This window comes from Choristoneura fumiferana, chromosome 24 (assembly GCF_025370935.1).
Source record: "Choristoneura fumiferana chromosome 24, NRCan_CFum_1, whole genome shotgun sequence".
Lineage (NCBI taxonomy): Eukaryota > Metazoa > Arthropoda > Insecta > Lepidoptera > Tortricidae > Choristoneura > Choristoneura fumiferana.
In genome coordinates this window covers 532,948-554,123 of record NC_133495.1, presented here as the reverse complement: position 1 = coordinate 554,123, position 21,176 = coordinate 532,948, and the positions used below count along the sequence as shown (strand labels likewise).

Sequence of the window (21,176 nt, the reverse complement as noted above, 5' to 3'; positions counted from 1 at the left end):
AATACCTGGATATAAATTGATTAAAAAGCCATCCACCACCCTAAATATAGGCATTGCTACCAATGCCAGATCGAGACTCTCCGACATAAAACTTGTCGAACGCTGGTGATGATCGAGTGCTCTGTTTCTTTATCGTCATTCAAGTCGACAACTTGGGGTGTGATAAACGTGTATAAACCTCCAAGTGTACAATGGCCTATCAATGTTCTCCCAAATCTAAATCACCCGAGCTTATACATTGGAGACTTTAACAGCCATCACCCCAGCTGGCGGTACGCAAATGTGAATGAAAGTGGCGAAATGTTGGCGCGGTGGGCGGAAGTGTGCAATCTCCACTTATTTTTGATGCCAAGGATAGGGGAATCTTTCACTCTGCCAGGTGGCGAAAAGACAACAACCCCGATCTCGTATTTGTGTCCAGGGACAATCTTGCAACGTCCACTCCCTGCAGCCGTCGGTGATGTCAAACTTTCCGAAAAAGCCAACACAGACCGGTTATTGTGGAGGTTGGCATCAAGGTCCCAATTATAAACTCAATGCCTGTCCCTCGGTGGAATTTTGGGCCGGCTAACTGGAGTGGATACCAGCAGACATTAGACCGAGAACTGGCTTCTACAAAGCTGCCCCCAATTACTCAAAATTACGGAAAACTTTGTGATTTGATCTTCAGAGCAGCGAAAGGCAAAATTCCGAGAGGCTTTAGAAGAGTACATTCCGGTGGAGCCCTAAAAGTGAAGCATTTGTTAGGGACTAGCAGAGTACGGGATGCCACAGCACCGGTGCCGAGCTTCTTGCGTCACTTGATGAGAATCGCAGGGCTAAATAGGAGACTGCCGTTCAGGGATGGACTTCAAGCGATCAAGCAGAAAGGCTTTGAAAATTCCTTTAATACCCTTACTGGCAAAAGCTTTAACCGAGGAAATCCTGACACTATAGCAGAGAGGTTGGTGGACTTACAAGAGCCAAAAGAGATAAATTAATTACAAAACAAATTAGATAGGACACCACAGCGCTGAAACAAAACTCTCCTAAAAATCAAAACTTGGCTAGGCCCTTCGGGGTGGATGAAGTCACAAGAGCTATGAAACAACTTAAAAATAATAAAGCTGCTGGTCCACTTATTTATTAACGATTATTAACGAGTTTATCAAACATATGGACCCTCTGGAGGTCAAATGGATCGCATCTTTGTTCTCACACGTCTTGTTGACCAATAACTTGCCCAAACAGTTCAAACTGTCGAAAGTGATCGCCGTACTCAAGCCAGGAAAACCTGAACACCCTACCGGAAAGCTACCGACCCATTGCGCTACTTAGTTTTTTTCATTTTCATTTTCATTTTTCATACAAGCTGCTGGAGCGCCTTCTTCTGGCAAGAATCGAGCCATACGTGGAGGCTGTAACCCCCCAGAGCAGGCTGGATTTCACAGGGGCAGGAGTTGCGCTGAACAGGTTCTTGCTCTCACCAACCACATAGAGACTGGTTTTCAAAAACAGCTCAAATCCACTGCAGTCTTTATCGACCTGCTTCTCTCGAACATACTGACTGAGAGAGTTTTTGAGGTCTTTTTGGGGAGCGAGAAAAGTAGAAAACGCAAACTAAACAATGGCCTGCGCAGGGTTCCGTCTTGCGCGATACTGTTCAACCTCTACACAGATGATCTTCCAGTTACAGAGGCTCGAAAGTTCATTTACGCCGATGATATAGCGTTAGTGGCTCAGAGTAGAGATTTCGAGTCTGGAGCATAGACGCTATCGGCGGACTGGAATGCACTGGCCACTTATTTCGGTTCGTGGCGACTCATACCTAGCCCTCTAAAAACAGAGGTCTCCTGCTTCCATCTCAATAACCGTATGGCCTGTCATCGACCGAACGTATGTTTCAACTGAGAAGCGTTAAGACACAATCTCCTCCCGAAGTACTTGGGTGTCACACTGGATAGGTCTCTGACATACAGAGAGCATCTGGCTAAGCTATCTCAGAAAATCGCAACTAGAAATAACCTAATCCACAAGCTTTGTGGTACGAGCTGAGGAGCGTCTGCCGAGTGCCTCCGAATATCAACTTAGCTCTCGTGTACTCAACTGCGAATACTGCGCGCCGATTTGGCTCAGAAGTTCTCATACGAGCAAAGTGGACGTTAAGCTCAACGAAACCATGCGCTGTATCTCTGGCACAATTAAAACTACATCCGTCCACTGGCTGCCGACGTTGAGCCACATAGCTCCGCCGTCACTCCGCCGAAGCCAGGCGTTAAAAAAGGAAGCCGCAAAAATCACCAGTAACCCAGCGATGCCGGCTCACGATGAATTTTTCTGGTTGAAGTCTAGAGACCCCCCGTATATCGCAGCCCAAAGCCTTGACAAGTTTGACCTAGTGGATAGCTGGAAAAAACAATGGGCTGTGGACACAGCAGAAGAAGTGCTCGGAACATTGATCGACCGCCAAACCAATGGATTCGACCTTCCCCGAAATCTTTGGTGCCGCCTTAACAGGCTGAGAACTCGGCACGGCCGCTGCAACTTTCACCTGCACATGTGGGGGTGGAGGGAGTCTCCAGTCTGTGAGTGCGGGGAAGAGAAACAGACAATGGAACACATCATCATGCGCTGCCCCTTACACTCCTATCCTGGACCCGCCGAAGACTTGGATGCACTAACGCCTGATGCAGTCGCGTGGCTTAGTAGTTTAAGTGTTTGCTCTAATGCCTATATTTATAAAATGCCATACGATTAAATAAACCTCAGGTTATATAAATTTTATTAAGAGTAATTTAGTGAAGTAGAACGTTCAGACAAACTACAGGACCTGCCTTCCGATGCATTAGACCTAAGCTCAAATTACCCTATTGCACAGTACAACCTAATGTATAAACACATATTACCATATAAATATAAATTCAAAATAATCTAATGTCTAAATACCATAGTCGCAAAAAACTCTAAAACCTTAAAACCAAAACGAACTTATCTTGATTATGTACTAAGACCGAGATCACCTACTGTCATAAAAGCTGAAGCTCAAACGAACTATACCTTAATGTACTAGTCTTGAAATACATCATTCTCAAAATACAATAATTTCAAAACACGCTAGTCCCAAAATACCCTAAATATGTCTGTGTCATCGACATCTGGTAAGGTACAAAGATGTCGATGGTCTGTGTAGTGGTTATTCCGTGCGACATTTCGTAATGTTCGCGGTACTTCAGACTCGCTATTCATCTTGTTCGCAATTCACCTGTTTCGCATTTCATCGTGTTCTCAGTTCTTCAGAATCGCATTTCATCGTTTTCTCGTTTCTTCAGATTCGCCATTCATCATGTTTGAGTTACACCAATTTCGCGTTTCCTCGAATTTTGCAATTGATGACTTCGCTATAGGTTTCGATTAGGTATCAGAGGTTTTGTAGAAATACCCATTAAAAAGATACGATTCACCGTTTAACGATTTGCCTTTACTAGGCCTAGCGACGTTTAGGCAGATCATAAAATTCCTAAGTATATCATGAAACGCCGTCACTTTAGATTTGGCCAGTTTAGGCAGATCATAAAAATCCTAGGAATATCACGAAACGCCACCATATCGGATTTTGTACTTAAAAAATTTCAAGCCAAATTAGTATGGAGCCAGGACTTAGGACAGGAGTAGTACATTTTGATCAAACAATAGCTAAGGTTAACGACTTAATTCGGTTTTGGCATTTCGCCGGCTGCTGCCGCGGCACGCTTGCTTCACTCGCTCGGCTCGTGCGTTGTGGTCACATTTAATTCTAGCCACTCTTCGCTTCGCTCGTCGTACTTAAATTATTTATATCATGAAATAGCAGCATTTCGTGATATGCCTAGGAATTTCGTGATCTGGTGGATTTTACGATCGACCGCCGACGTTATATACTCACTCAATTCGACAATCCCTTGGAGTTGTAAAGCATTTGGTTTCCAAATCCAATGGATCGTATCTTTTGAATGGATATTTCTACAAATAAACCATCTGTAAACCGAAACCTAAGCGAACTCGATCAATTGCGAATCTGAAGAAACGAGAAAACGATGAAATGCGAAACAGACGAATTCGAACAAGATAAATAGCGAACTTTAAGTACCGCGAACATAATAAAATCGAAACAGATGAACGTCGCACAACCATTTGTAGTAAGTTTTTTGGTACAGTCACGGATTTTAACTATTAGACCACTGTTCAAGTTCTTTATATTAGAATTTAGGGTGTTTTGAGATTAGTGTTTTTCAAACTATTTTATTTGGAGAACGGTGTATTTTATGACTAGTGTAATATGGGATTAGTTTGTTTTGAGCTTCAACCTTTATGCAATTAGGCAATCTGGGAGTAGTATATATTTAAGATTAGGTCATTTTGGTTTTAAGGTTTTAAGTGACTCAGGTATTTAGACGTTAAGCTATTTTGAGTTTAAGTTTATATGGCAATATGTGTTTTTGACATTAGGGTGTACTGTGCAATAGGGTAATTTGAGCTTAGGTTCTATTGCACCGGAAGGTATTTTACAAACAATGATTCAACCGTATAATATCTGGAGGAGCCCAAACTTGGGGTTTGTTAGAACAATTTTTAGTAGCATTTTTTTCCCAATATGCTATTTTACTGAATCATATGTTCAATCGCGTTTTTCCCAATTTTAATCGACACAGAAACAAAACTACACAAAAGAGGAGCTCCGTCGACACTGTCTCTGTGTCGATTCTGATTGGGAAAAAACGCTACTGTGAAAATAAGCTTCAGTAAAACACCATAGAGGGAAAAAGCATTCGGGAAAAAATGCGAAGGAAAATTTTGCTACTAGGAAATAACGGTTCTGGGAAATCGATCTAACTAATCAAACTTGGTATGTTTTGAAAATGATTTTTATTTTAATTTAAAACAAGAGACTGAAATATAATGATGAGATATATTTTTAGAATTGGTTTAGTAAGCTCTTTCATTAGATACCACACACGATAGGTTTCAGAACAAAAATATTTTTTTCCCCATACAAAAAAAGATGACGTCATAACTCCTCTCCTTTTTTGTTTTTTTTGTTGTGCTACGTACGGGTCAAATTGATTCGTATGGTCTAAAAATCAATCGTTCCAATTTTCATGCTTTTAACACCATTTGCAGCTTTTTTTTGGCGTATCGCTAGCACTGCGTGTTTCATGTTTATATTTTATCTCGAACTACCCGCACTTGGTCATTTTTATTTGCCACCCCATTACAACCACACACAACACTAACAACCTCCGGTCGTCCCTCCGAACATTCGTCTCGACGCCTGACACTTAAAACAGGATTCCACGAAGATGAAAGCTTTATTATATCTATCATCCCGGTTGAAATTTTTGTGCTCTTTTATTTCAACCGCTTTACGTATCATTCTTCAGTAAAATAAAACTATCAGATTTTATAATCAATTAATTAAATTCAAAGCACAATTGTGGCGACGTCCTTACGGGGTTCATGGTATAGCTTCGCAATATACCTACAACTATCGCCATATACTAGTTTAATAATATGATCATCAGATGAACACTGTTCGTGAACTTTAGATATAACTCTTAGATCATTTAATCTCGTTTACTATCACATACCCTCAAGTTGATATGTGAGGAAATCGGGCTTCCGCCCACTGGCCTCCCAACAAATCCCCTCACAGCCAGCCCAAACCACCAGAACCAACACACGGTTCAATACAAAGGTTTGATTACATTTAATTACTATGAAAGCTCAACAAGCAATCTTGTCTTACAAACTTTACTTATCACGATTAGTGTTATTCTCTTGATCATATTGCTTTATAACGGACATTAGATATGTAAGGAAAAGCTTAAGGAACTCACCAGTGATTGTTCTCTTACTGGATGCACTAACGTAATGTGCAACTTCTATCCTATCCTCCTTACATACTCTTTATTCAAGTTAATGTCCTATTCCGTTATCAGTCCCGCCTTATTTTCGACTGTTAAAATTCAAAACTCGTGACAGCTGTCAGGTGCCATAAAACAATTACTTTATTATACTGCCAGTGTTACCAATACAATGTCAATTACAGTTTAAGGTTAGCTCACTTTCAGGTATAATTCGCGCTTAGCCGCGACACTCCCAACGGCGAGAGTTTTGCTGACAGACATTTACAAAAGAATAAATAATTGACGCGTCCATTCAGCAATCTTTTCCTTTGCCTTTATTGCTGCGTCTCTCTTCTTTCTGGTTGGTTCACCTTCAACAACATCATCACCGCAAGCTGATGTGTTCATTAGCTCCTCTCCATTATGAGTAACTTCGTCTACAACAGCTGCTTCACCGGTATCACCAACGGCTTCATCCACTGCCACAGGCACATCACCAACATTAGAACCATCCCGTGCTTCAGGTTGTTCGGGAATCAAAGGCTCAAGTTGGATTGGTTCAACATCAAGATGTTCTGTGGTCTCCTGATTATCTGTAGCATCTCGGTTGCCGTTTGAGCCAGTAACCTCCGGCTGTTGTGTCACTATCCTACTGATCACTTCTCGAGCTGGGGCAGCATCAGTTTCCAGTGGGTATAGATGGCCGATTGAACGAGTGAAATCAGAGCTGCCAACCCTGACTATCGCTGTTCGGCATTCTCCGTCACTTCCTCGAATCAAGGAAACAATTTTTCCAACTTTCCAACTACATCTTCTACGAGAGTCGTCTTTTATTTGCACAATATCGCCAAGGCGAGGTTCTCGATGCGATTTGACTCTTGGTTGTTGGTAAGAATTGTTGTACCTTTCTCGCAGACTAGGTAGATATTGATCTTCGAACATCTTTTTAAATTCATTGAGTACAGTCTGTCCTCTTCTCCAACCCTGTACAAGATCAATTTTCGTACCCGTGCCGGTACTTGTTGCTTCTAGATTGAATTCTAAACATTTTCCCAACGATAAAAAGTCGGACGGCTTCAGCACATGCTCGAGTTCAGTACCGACTCGAACTAACGGGCGTGAGTTCACTACTGACTCAACCTCCTTTATGACTGTCAGTAGCTGAGTGTCTTGTAACAAATGCTTATCTATTGTGCGCTTAAGACAATGTTTCACGATAGCTATAAGACGCTCGTAAAAGGCACCATGCCAGGGCGCTAACTGTGGTATAAACTTCCACTGGATCTTGTTCTCTTTGCAGTAGGGTTCAGATAGTACCTGGCTGGTTAACTTGAACTGCAAAGCGTTATCTGAAACAATTTTTAGCGGCACGCCTCTCGTCGCTGTAAACCTTCTTAAAGCTAACAAGCATTCATCAGCGGTTAAGTTATTTACTACTTCCATGTGAATGGCGCGTACAGCTAAGCATGTGAACAAGCAGATCCATCTTTTTTCTTTTCCATTTTGCGTACTGACAAACATGGGTCCAAAATAATCCATTCCTGTATATGTAAAAGGTTTGCTATAATTTACCCTTTCTGCTGGTAAAGCTGGGGTAGGTGGCAACTGATATGGACCTCCTCCATACTTCACGCACTGAGAACATTTCCTGATTACTCGCTCTACTTCTGCTCTTCCCTGTGGTATCCAGTATTTTTGTCTAATGATACTTAATGTATGCGATACTCCCACATGGTAGTTAGATTCGTGTGTACTACGTATAATCTCGTTTGTGAAAGCACATCTCCTTGGTAGAAGTATCGGATGTTTTTTGTCATATGTCCAGTTGGTGTTAGACATGCGTCCTTTACACCTTAATATCCCGTCTACGTCGAGAAACAAACCTAGGTTGCGTGTTAAATGGGTCGTTTTGCCTGCTACTTCATCAGGAAAGTATTCCTTTTGCAGCTTCCTAATCTCATCGCTGCCTTGCGTTTGCGTAGGTTTTTTGTTACCGCACTAGTAGTAGGTAAGTCTACATCCATAGGCTGACGTGTTTCGGGTGTGTGTATTTCCATCATGTCTACATCTGTATGTTCATAACCGTCTTCGTAGCCCTTGTCTACCATTTCTGGACCGTCAACAGTATCCAGACCCTCGCCGGCCGAAAGCAAGGCTGCGTGTTGGTCGCCCTTTGGGATGATGGGCCAACAATCATGTTGCTTAGTGAGAAACTTTGGACCATTCAACCATAGGTCCTTTTTCTGTTGCCATAGCTCAGGTCGTGTTGCCAAATCAGCTGGATTCAAATTCGTATTGACATAACGAAATTCGACGTCTTTGCTTTCTTTGATTTCGTTTATGCGTCTTGACACAAATGGTGGAAGCAACTTACTAGATTTTATCCAGCTCAGAACAATAAGACTATCGGTCCATAGGTAGGCTTGTTGTATCGGTAGATCCAAGTTGCTACGAACATATTTGAGTAGCCGATTTCCAATCAAGTAGCCCAGAAGCTCTAGGCGTGGTATCTTCAGGTCTTCTTTGTCTTCCATTGGCGTTACTCTAGATTTAGCCATCAAGAAAGATACTTTTGTCTGTTTTCTGGTAGATGATCTCAAGTATACAACAGACGCATACGAGTTCTTCGAGGCATCTGTAAATGCATGCAACTCGTACGTACTTTCTTTGCCATCACCTGTATGTCTTGGCAATGCAACTGATTTTGCTGACTGTAGGTTTTTGACAACGCTGTTCCATTTTTCTTTTAATTCGTCGGGCATAACCGAGTCCCATTTTAACTTCTTCGCGCAAAGTTCTTGAAAAATAAGTTTGGCTGGTAGTACAAGTGGTGCTATAAAGCCGCAAGGATCATAGAAACGTGCCAGCATTCTGAGTACATCCTTTTTGGTTTTTACTTGCACTACGTCTCTTTCTAACATATTTTTGTTCAAATTGAGTCGCAGCGTGTCATCTTTCAAGTCCCATAAGAGTCCAAGTACTTTTACAGAATCCAATTTCTTGCATCTGTGTGATTCTGGAATACTAGCCATGAATTCTTCAGAGTTCGAAGTCCAATCTCTTATGTTCATTGCAAGTTCTCCGAAGGCTTCTCTTGCTTCTTCGTATACTTCTTTTGCTTTACATATAGAGTCGGCATTTATCACTAAATTGTCTACATAACATTTATCTGCGACCCTCTTCAAAAGTGATTGGTTTGTTCGAGAAAAATGGTACCTTATTGTGGCAGTCAGTAGAAATGGACTCGAAATAATTCCGAAGGGTACTCTACAGAATCTGAAGTAGATCAGATTGTCTTCAGTTGGTTCCGCAGTTAAGTCTTTTACCCATAGGAATCGGGTGACTTCCCTATCATTTTCTTGCAGTCCAACTTGAAGAAACGCCTTTTCCACGTCTGCAGTTATGCCAATTTCACCGGTTCGAAACTGAAGAATTAATGCAGTCATGTCTTCAATCATAGATGGACCACGATACAGGCACTCGTTCAAACTCTTCTTTCCATTTAATTTTGCAGAAGCATCGTAAACGATCCTGCCTCGTTTACCATTCTGCTGGACTATATGATGAGGCAAATAATGAACAGGTACATTTTCATTCCTTGGTCGAGATTCCACAATCTCTATGATGCCAGCCTCTAACTGTTCTTTGAGTATATCCTGGTATTCTTTAATTGTCTCATCATTAGAACGTCGCAGTAGGCTTTTCAAACGTCCATATGCTAGTCCAAAATTGGTAGGTAATTCTGGTGGAAATTCAATCCACGGCCACTTGACTTCGTACCTTCCATTGCTATATTTTACTGTCGAATTGAAATGTTTCACCGCTTCCTCTTCTCGAGTGGTCTTAGGAGAGTCTGTTATTCCTATACTTTCGAGAGCCCAAAGGAATTTCATATCAATGGTACGCAATGGTAGGTCTGGCTCACTAAAATATGGACATCCAGGCTCATGGCATTGGCAATATGTTACGATGGATAAAGTACTTCCTTCTTGCTCTTCATGATAATTGCCAGAGATAAGCCAACCGAAATCTGTGTCCACAAGGAATAAATTGTCTTGGACTTGGTGCTTACTGCGTATAAAAGAAAAGTAGCAATCGTTCCCAATTAAGAGGTCAATACAATCACCAAGTGAATTATCATCTGCACATATGTCAACATTTATGTCTGCTGCATTCCATTCTGGTACTGGAATCTTGTCTGTGATATGTGGCACTATATTCACCCTTATATCTCTTTCAACACCTCTTTTCGTCAGTAATTTGATTTCCGCAGCTGGGCTTGGCATTTCCTTTGCGGTCGTAGATCCAAATGTGAAGATGACAAGTAGGTCTTCGGTGTTCGTAGTCAAATCCAGTTGTTTTGCCATTTTGGTAGTTAGGTAACTTCGTTGGCTCCCAGAGTCAAGAAGTAACCTACATGGGACTTCTTTATTGTTGTGGATTAGCTTTGCTGTTGCCGTCTGCAAATAAGATTTGACATTTGTCAGTAAGTTATCTACTTTATTATAATTTAAATTAAAATGGTTGTCTGACTCACTCTTAGCAACAGCAAATTTCCTATTACATAAAGCAGATTTGTGTGGTCTTTTGCAATGATAGCATCTTATCCGAGGAATCCTGATACACTTGTTAGCCCTGTGTCCTTCTCGGAAGCAGACATAACATTTGTTACCCAATTTTTGTTTTCTTTCCATAACAGTGCTGTATTTTTCGCACTGGTCACTGTAATGTTCCTCATTGCAAAAGACACATTCCTTTTTTGATTTCTTCTCTTGGGGACCTTGATTTTTCCCATCTTTCCTCTTCCTGTTCAGTGTGAAATTCACCTTTTGGGCTTCATGCTTCCTCGGCTTAATGAAGCGTTTGCTTAGTCGATTTTCACAAACGTGCAAGGCTTCTGTAGATGTTTCAAGTGGAATATTCGTCGAGCTAGATGGTATAGGTGCACTGGAATGTTCCATAGCAGTGATCACTTTCTCCAAGCAGTCCCTGAGCTCTGCGATCCTACTGTCTTTGGACAAAATCTTCACCTGGTAAAGAACAGGTCCCGGAAATTTTGAGGTTATTGCAACTCTCAGGTGATTACTTTCAATATTTTCTCCGTATGCCGCAAGAATCCTGAGGTGCTTCTCAATATGGTTGAGATTACGTCGACACTCACTTGGCAGGTTGGCTGCGACAGTTAAATTATTGATCGCAGCATAGTGAGCATCAACTACTTTGTCCTTCGCACCATATCTTTTCTGCAAGACGTCGACAGCTATTGTATAGTTGGCATTTGTAGCACCTAGGCCTTCTACCGTTTCTAACGCTGCACCTTCTAGCGTACTTAATAGGTAAGAAAGCTTGTCCACATCTTTCAAGTTCCTAGAGTCGATATTAGCCTCAAACTTGTCCCAGAATTCAGTCCATTTTAAAATATCTCCGTTAAACTTACATAAGTCAAGTTTCGGCAATCTTGACACTTGCTCTGCTGTTGTCTTTTCTGCTACATTTATCTGACTTACAGCCTCTAAACTTGCTAGTACCTCCTCACCCATCATTTGCGCCTCGGTGCATTGGGGAACTAAACCTTCTTCATCCTGACATTTATCTATAAATAAAAAGGTTTCCTTTTCTAATGCCCCAATAGCAGTCTTTAATTTCAGACACATTTGAGAAACTTGAATGAGGGGAATGCCGATCTCGCTTTCCAGCATTGCTTTGGCCGTTTCAATGAGATCACAGAGATGTTTTTGTCTCAACGCGAGCCTAGCTCGTAAAGCTTGTTCCATTGTGAAGCCGACTGAAATTTTAATGAGAAAAATTAAACCACTTATCACCTTATATCACTTAAATTAACTTTTTACAATAAAATGCTATTTTAGATTATCTACTTTAGACTTCCTACCTGATGGCTTTCAGCTATTCGTAGAGAACAAAATTATTCGGACGGACCCGTACTCCTTAGTCCTAATCCTTATTATACACGAATACTCTCGAATTACGTTGACCTGAAATTAATTGGAAAGTAAAAATTTTACTAATATTCCAATCCCTTTTAATTCCAGAGTACTGTGTTAATCTGATTTTATCAAGACAACAATAACTTACAACGATGGTTTACAACGATGAACAGAGAGTACTTTCTTATCTTGCAATCTCGCAAATTGTTAATCCTTTTAGACCACACCACTTATAATAACGACTTGTTTTATATTTATTAATATTCGGTTCGATGTAAGCGATTAATTCTGAAAATAAATTCTTTTCACCAAGAACTGAACAAAACATTTTTTTTTTCTACGAGGGTGCGCGGGTATACCGAAGACTCGACGGTGCGCGTTCGGATACCTTGTGTTCTAAAGTTCACCATTCACATTCAGTTTCGTTCACTATATTACCAAAAATAAAAATAAAACGGCGGCTATACAAAACACGTTAGAATAATCTTCAGTAGTTAAATAACAATATTTTAAAAGATAAAATAAAACCAGTTAGCCTTTTATTGATATACTTTTATTTATTATCATTCATCTTATATCTAAGAAATCGTAAACTTGTACTTACCGTGTATTGTGTATCCGAACGTACACAAGTGTTACTATTGTAAAGCAGCTCCCACACGCTCAAACATAAATTCATACGAACCGATAACGTTAATTAAGTGAAATAAAAATAAAAGTATTTTGAAATCTTTCAAATATTATCAGAATAAATTGAAAATTGAAAGAATAAATAAATAAAATCGTTTTAAATTGTTAGTCCGTACTTTGGCTAAGTTACGTCAATAAATAATGCGACCGACACAATCTGTCGACACATTTTTTTTTTTTGACAAAATGGCAAAAGCAGTTGATTCTATGCTTGGAATTTTATGCTTATTTGGTCAACTTTACTGTCACTGTCACCTCTTAAATATGGCCTTCTATGCCAAGGAATTAAATTTCACGGAACACTATACCTGTCCAACTTGGCAATTGCCTTCTTTTCATAAGACAAAATCATGACTGACCCTTTTTAATCAAAATTCCTTCCGGGTTGCACTTTACTCTACCAAGCAGGAAATCTCTTTAGTTTTGTTAATATCTTTAAACCGCGAATTTAATCACCAACTTACCCTCGTTTCATGCTAAGAATTTTACGGCTCTTTAATAACCAACCTTGCAACTCCTGCATTAATTACTGTTTTCATTAACAATCGCACAGGACATCTACTTTAGCCCTCTGAAGCCAAGGATTTTTCTTAAGCAATGACTTTTATAATTGGCAGCCTGTTGGTGAGGCAGTACCTCTACTAAAATGGATTATTAAGAACTGACTCTTCCGACGAGGAACTCCCTCTAAATTTCGCAAAATTGGAAGTCAGTGGGCTTACGCCCTCTGTCCATTTATAACCAACACTATGGCTCACCGTTCTCTCATTCTGCCTGTCAGTGAGGAAGCGCCTCTCACATATGATAACTGATAACTGAGTCTGCCCACGAGGAACTCCCTCTAAATTTCGCAAAATTGGCAGTCAGCGGGCCTGCGCCCTGATCATACATACAAAGAATTCTAACTGTTCAATGTATACTGACACTACAGCAGCGAGGCTTGAAGATTGAATCGCGAAATTCTGTGTGCCAAATTAACACTGTTCCACTTGGTAAAGTCAAAGTATCCCAGCCATCTCCACCAAAATATGTGGCGACGTCCTTACGGGGTTCATGGTATAGCTTCGCAATATACCTACAACTATCGCCATATACTAGTTTAATAATATGATCATCAGATGAACACTGTTCGTGAACTTTAGATATAACTCTTAGATCATTTAATCTCGTTTACTATCACATACCCTCAAGTTGGATATGTGAGGAAATCGGGCTTCCGCCCACTGGCCTCCCAACAAATCCCCTCACAGCCAGCCCAAACCACCAGAACCAACACACGGTTCAATACAAAGGTTTGATTACATTTAATTACTATGAAAGCTCAACAAGCAATCTTGTCTTACAAACTTTACTTATCACGATTAGTGTTATTCTCTTGATCATATTGCTTTATAACGGACATTAGATATGTAAGGAAAAGCTTAAGGAACTCACCAGTGATTGTTCTCTTACTGGATGCACTAACGTAATGTGCAACTTCTATCCTATCCTCCTTACATACTCTTTATTCAAGTTAATGTCCTATTCCGTTATCAGTCCCGCCTTATTTTCGACTGTTAAAATTCAAAACTAGTGACAGCTGTCAGGTGCCATAAAACAATTACTTTATTATACTGCCAGTGTTACCAATACAATGTCAATTACAGTTTAAGGTTAGCTCACTTTCAGGTATAATTCGCGCTTAGCCGCGACAACAATTATGTGAAGAAACGTAATATGCATGTAACGTAACACCTTAGTGTAAGTTTTCGGTTACAAAATACGTCTAGATCGCATTCGCGTTAAAATCTCAAACTGTATGGAAACATGAACATCGCAAACGTTCCGCTAGAGGCGTTGTTCGTGTTTCCATATAAATTGAGATTTTAACGCGAACGCGATCGAGTCGAATTTTGTAACCGAAAACTTACACTAAGGGAACAGAACTCGTTTAGTGATGGACCTATGGATCTTGAGTTATATCGGTACTTATTCATTGGTAAGTAACGAATATTCTTGCACTCTGTTTATCCTGTTTATCTTTAATTAATGATTAAGATTTTAAATTATATCGTTCAATATCAAGTAACGTGCGAAATTTGTAGAAATTGTTTGCAATTTGGTGTTTCACTTCGAAACAGGTAAGGAAACCTAAATCCAGTACCCAAAACTACTACTAGGCAGTTTTGGGTACTGGATTTAGGTTATCTATGGCCACATTTTCGAGCAGTGTCGAGAAAAAAATTCTTTATATTATTATAGTTTCTATTTTAGTTACGAAGCTTATTTAAACATGTATTTAGTTCTCCAAAAACATGATTTAACAAAAAGATCAAACCGAGCAAAACTCGGTCGCCCAGGTACTACTCCGTACTACAAAGAACACTCAACTTACCCTCAATAATGCAATTAATAGTATCAAAGAAGAGATTCCAATATAAAAGCCACAAACTCCGAGAAGTGCTTTTCCCGCTGTAAAAAAAAAACAGTATTATATCGAGCGCCAAAACAGAGCTCACCACTAAATAGGTGTCCCGTCCTATCAATCCCATCGCCAGTCATTAAGCAAATTTTCATTTCGCAACCAACGCACATACGGGTATTTAATCGATCTACGCGGCCATAAGTCAATTTCACAAAATGCACGACAGGTGAAAAAAACCGGCCAAAAGCGTGTCGGACATTATTAAAAATAAAGTTGTGTTAAATACTTGTGATGTATACATATCATTTAATAATATTGTAAGGGGCTGTTTCACCATCCATTGATTAGCGTTAACCAACGGTTAAATGTGATGCCGTCTCCGTCTATTCGAACAAAACAAATAGAGACGGCATCACACCTAACCGCCAGTTAACACTAATCAATGGATAGTGAAACAGCCCTTAAATCTGTTTAAAAAAATATACCTCGTTGATTTTCTTGCCGGATTCTTCTCAACAGAGGTTTTTCCGAACCGGTGGTAGAATTTTTTGTTGACATTCATAAGTGCTTGTTATAGCCTAAATTGAATAAAGATATTTTGACTTTGACTTTGACACGCCCGAAATAGGGTTCCGTAGCCACTACGAAAAAATTAAGTAGTATTTTTCTAAAGATTTCGTATTTTGTACGGAATATTCCAAGTTCAGGTATATTTTATACCTTAGGCTGCTATTTACTCCTTAACTACTAATAATTCTCAAGAAAACTTAACCGGTATTAAATATAAGGACCCGGATAACTCACGTCTTAAATCGAGTTTAGCTCGACATGTCGTGAGTTATTCGGGTCATTATATTTAATATGAGTGAGTCTCACGGTAGTTTCATGTTCAAAACTTAACCGGGTCAAAATTCTTTTCACTGTCTTGCTTTTGTCCCCGAAAAAATGGCACGGAGTTTTTTTTCATGGAACCTAGTGGCATTTTTAATTTTTCTCTAGTTAAATATAAGTTAACCCGAAAAAAACAAACATTGGCTCCACATTTTTTTTATTTCTTAGAAGGCATAAAATAATATCGTGACAGAGTGGTCAGAAACAATGCAACGAAAAGAATTTTGACCAAACCGTTATAGTTTTCCTTGTAAGTTTGACATACTTCCTACCATCCTGATTTTCTCAAATTTTTCCACCCACCGGTTTAGATTTTAGAGGGGGGGGGGAATAATTTTTTCTATGCAGCAAAATTTATTTTCACGTTTTTACACGAATTTTATTTGTTATTTTTTTTGTGTCGGTTTTACTTTTTTGTTAAAAATTTTACTTGTCCCGTTGTCTGTCTGCCTCTCTGTCTGTAATAGAATCTTGCAAGTTAAATTTGACCTATTTCCAGGCCTGAAATTTGGAATACTTATGTGAATCGCGTGTTAATACAATAATCTAATAGTGACATCCTGGTAGTACAGCTAGGGCCGTCTCCGCTGGATGGAACTCTTCAACGGTTAATAGCATGGACTTGAAATTTGGTATGCAAATGTAGTTTGGGTGACAATGCAAGTACAGTCAACCAAAAGTACAGTCAGCAAAAAAAGCTTGTATTAATAAATAATTTTTTTAACAAAAAAGTATAACGGACTCCAAAAAAGTAAAAAATAACAAAAAATGGAACCGACTACAAAACCCTTGAAAATATTTTTCTAGCACTAGCCTCAGCACGAGCCAGCAGGAATTAATCGAACAATATTCGTCTACCTCACCTAAATACTATGAAAGAAAGAAAGAAAGAAAGAAAATACATTTATTCACAACACAAGACAACAAAATTATTATGTACAAAAAAAAAACAACACAAAGGTATGTGTCATTGCGGTTGTGAATCGGACACTGGCTCAGCATAATGCTGAAGCGTTAAAAACACCCCAGCGCTGATTTTCAGCCAGCACCGTCGGCAACCCTCGGGCCGTTATAAAGACATACTACACACCATTAACTACATAAAACTACATAAATAAATAGATATTTTGTAAACTATAAAATTAATTTATTGTGTGACTTTAAAAACATAAAAATAAATGTATTAGGTACGTAGATATACATAATTAACTATTATTATTATGCACTCACTTGCCAAGTATACACCCTAACGCGGGCTAAAAAGAAAAATTAAATTAAAGAAAGAAATCGAAAAAACAAAAAAGCAGTTTTGTGAAATAGTGCTGGAAAGGAGAGGAATTAGGATTTTTGAAATGCCAACAAATAGCCTTTAAGCTTTCGCCCAAAGGTGTACCTGCTAGTCACTCTGAGGATGGGAGGGGAATATCATTCCAGCACTTAGACGCTGCAAATCTGAAACTGCCCGAAACGCCGCCGTCCTGTGCTATGCGTTTCAATCCATCCTGCTGGGTCGTGCTGAGACGCCGACTTCGAGCTAGTAGGTACCTAGTGCTAGAAAAATATTTTCAAGGGTTTTGTAGTCGGTTCCATTTTTTGTTATTTTTTTATTTTTTTTGATCGGTTTTACTTTTTTGTTAAAAAAATTCTTTATTAATACAACCTTTTTTTGCTGACTGTACTTTTCTTAATTTCTCACTTTTCACTAGATTTGTAACCAAAGTACATCTCACAACGATTCCATGAAGCCCAAACACGGCTTAGTTACGTTGTTTTATAACAGTTCTGTTGCCTACCTTCCGGCTTCAGCATCAAAGTCAAAATATCTTTATTCAATTTAGGCTATAACAAGCACTTATGAATGTCAAAAAAATCTGCCACTGGTTCGGATAAACCTCTGCTGAGAAGAATCCGGCAAGAAACTCATCAGATCACTTCGAAAGAATCATTAACTTAAAGCTCCTTCATAGTCACTATCTGAGTATATTAATAATGATCGTTACATTACTTAGCTTTGACGAGTTCCATTGGTCATCTACGGTCTTCTTCAACAGGTCCAGTTGATACCTACTCACCAAATGATTTTTTCTGAATGCTATTTTAATGCTAATTAAAAAAACGCCAGCAAAAAAAAAAAAAAAAAAACGCCCGAAAAAAACGCTGCTTGAAAAGACAATTAAAAAGTAAAAAATAATTATGCGCTACCTAGCTGTTGCCCGCGACTTCATCTGCGAAGAATTCGTTTATCTCTATCCCGCGGGGACTATGCTGATTTCCCGCAAAATTAGCCTAAGTTAATTTAGTATAAAGTATCTAGTAATATTTTTTTATCTAAGCGTTGTCGGTGTCGGGGGACCGCTAAGGTTAACATGAAACTAAATATGTTGTATTTTTTTAAGTATTAACCTTAGCGGTCCCCCGACACCGACAACGCTTAGATAAAAAAATATTACTAGATACTTTATACTAAATTAACTTAGGCTAATTTTGCGGGAAATCAGCATAGTCCCCGCGGGATAGAGATAAACGAATTCTTCGCAGATGGAGTCGCGGGCAACAGCTAGGTAGCGCATAATTATTTTTTACTTTTTAATTGTCGTTTTTTTCGGGCGTTTTTTTTTTTTTGCTGGCGTTTTTTTAAGTCGGGGGTTTTTTAAATTTTAAATTTAAGTTTTTATTTCATGTTTTTTAAACTTTGATATATATATTTTTAAAGTGTACTAGTGTGTTGGATATCCTGGCTGCAGCATCAGCTCATCTTGTTGCCACCATTGCATTGTATATAGAATCAAATACTGATCAAAAGGAATCAAACACGACATATCTGCTATTATTTTTTCAAGAGTATACTGGTGTGCTGAATATCCTGGCTGCAGCATCAGCTCCTCGTGTTGCCACCACTGCATTGTATGTAGAATCAATTACTGATCAAAACGATTCCAAACACGACATATGTGCTATTATTTTTTATAGAGTGTACTAGTGTGCTGGATATCCTGGCTGCAGCATCAGCTCATCGTGTTGCCACCATTGCATTGCATGTAGAATCAAATACTGATCAAAAAGAATTAAACACGACATATCTGCTATTATTTTTTCAAGAGTATACTGGTGTGCTGAATATCCTGGCTGCAGCATCAGCTCGTCGTGTTGCAACCACTGCATTGTATGTAGAATAAATTACTGATCAAAACGAATCCAAACACGACATATGTGCTTTTTTTTTTATAGTGTACTATTGTGCTGGATATCCTGGCTGCAGCATCAGCTCATCCTGTTGCCACCATTGCATTGTTTGTAGAATCAAATACTGATCAAAACGAACCCAAACACGATATATTTGCTATAGTTTTATTAAGAGTGTACCTACTAGTGTTCTGGATATCCTGGCTGCAGCATCAGGCCGAGAATTCCATAATCTTGCATAGCTATATAGCATACATGGGTGTTTCAAATTTTAGGTCCCAAATATGTTTGAAAGTAAAGTAAATATCCATTATGCGTCTAAAGTTCCTACCGCAGCGAACAAAAGAGCTGATGATCTTGAAACGGCTGAACCGATTTTGATAAATCATGTCTAAGATCCATCGCTAGAAAACCAGCTTTCAAATAAAAAAAACCGCATTCAAATCGGTCCACCCGTTTAAGAGCTACGGTGCCACAGACAGACACACAGACACACAGACACACAGACACACAGACACACAGACACACAGACATACAGACACACAGACACACAGACACACATAGCGGTCAAACTTATATCACCCCTCTTTTTGCGTCGGGGGTTAAAAATGCCAAAACCGCCATAGGTGGTGTGCCTATAAAATTTGAGGTTTGCTCTCAATTTCCCTAGGATCCCATCAGATCTTAATTTGGTGACAATGGGACCACTTCAGAATAGTACCCTTTTGAATAAAAAAAGAATTTGGAAAATCGGTTCACAATTGACTGAGTAATCGGCGAACATACAAAAAAAAATACAAACATTGGAACATCGAACCTCTTCCTTTTTTGAAGTCGGTTAAAAATGATTTTTTTTTTGTCAGGTTACAATTACGGTGTGGAAATTTTCATGCAATTATAGCATCTCATTTAGATTGTTCTAGTTGCACACTAAATAGCCGTCGAGTCAAACTTAATATTCCAAAATAAAAATAATCCATGCTTACTATGAGGTAGTAGGCCAATAGCTGCGTAATCGTCTAAATCGCCATTGACAACTATCAATAAAGCAAAGCCCTTTATTAGACCAATGGCTGCTATTAGTAAGCATCCAACGCTTAACTCAATGCAATAGCAGAATTTTTCAACCACTGTAAAAACACATGTGGGTTAGTTAGTATAGAAATGTTCCAGTATATGACTATAAGATATAATTATGACTACAATATATCCTACAATATTATTATTAACCTGCCCTCTCCCAGAGGCACAAATTTGTGCCCAAATTCCTTTGATCCTGTTTTCCTGGGAGATGACAGATTAACCCGAAAGTGTGTGTGTGTGTGTGTGTGTGTGTGTGTGTGTGTGTGTGTGTGTGTGTGTGTGTGTGTGAGAGAGAGAGAGAGAGAGAGAGAACCAACCCAGAATTATGTGACTAGTCCCAGAGTCACATGAATATCTATTACCTGTGCAAGCTTAATCATCGGATGGAGGTGGATGTATATCTAATACGATATTAAATCAATAATATATCATTAATTCGATTCGATTCGCCGACGACATTGTAGTCATGGCTGAGTCCATGGAGGACCTCGGTGCTATGCTCGCTGACCTCAGTAAAGTTTCCGACCGAGTTGGCCTGAAAATGAACATGGACAAGTCCATGTCTAATGTCCATGTTGTGCCAACTCCCGTAATAGTCGGAGACTCTGCGCTCGAAGTTGTTGACAACTATGTCTACCTGGGACAAGCGGTCCAGTTAGGTAGGTCCAACTTCTCGTCGAATCCGACTCGGCTGGGCAGCGTTCGGGAAGCTTCACAGTGTCTTTTCGTTCAAATTACCGCAGTGTTTGAAGTCAAAAGTCTTTGACCAGTGTGTGTTGCCAGTGATGACATACGGATCTGAGACGTGGGCGCTAACGATGGGCCTCATGAGAACTCAGTCACTCAGAGGGCTATGGAGAGTGCTATGCTCGGGGTTTATCTGCGGGATAGAATTACAAATGATGATATCCGCAGTAGAACTAAGGTTACCGACATAGCCCGAAGAATTGCGGAACGAAAGTGGCAGCGGGTGGGTCACATTGCTCGCAGGACTGATGGCCGATGGGGTCATAAGGATCTCGAATGGCGTCCGCGGACCGGGAGACGAGCTGTCGGTAGGCCTCCAACAAGATGGAGGACGACTTGGATAGGATCGCGGGATCGCTGTGGATGCGGAAA

General features: G+C 39.6%; 1 long non-coding RNA gene across 1 annotated transcript; it reads right to left on the bottom strand.

Moving 5' to 3' along the window:
- Window positions 1-14,870: 14,870 nt before the first annotated feature.
- LOC141441524 (uncharacterized) lies at window positions 14,871-20,596 on the bottom strand. Its single transcript, XR_012452808.1, has 3 exons — window positions 20,420-20,596; window positions 19,961-20,104; window positions 14,871-14,947 (listed from the first exon to the last, which is right to left on the bottom strand). It is a non-coding gene; the product is annotated as an uncharacterized lncRNA (long non-coding RNA).
- Window positions 20,597-21,176: the final 580 nt, after the last annotated feature.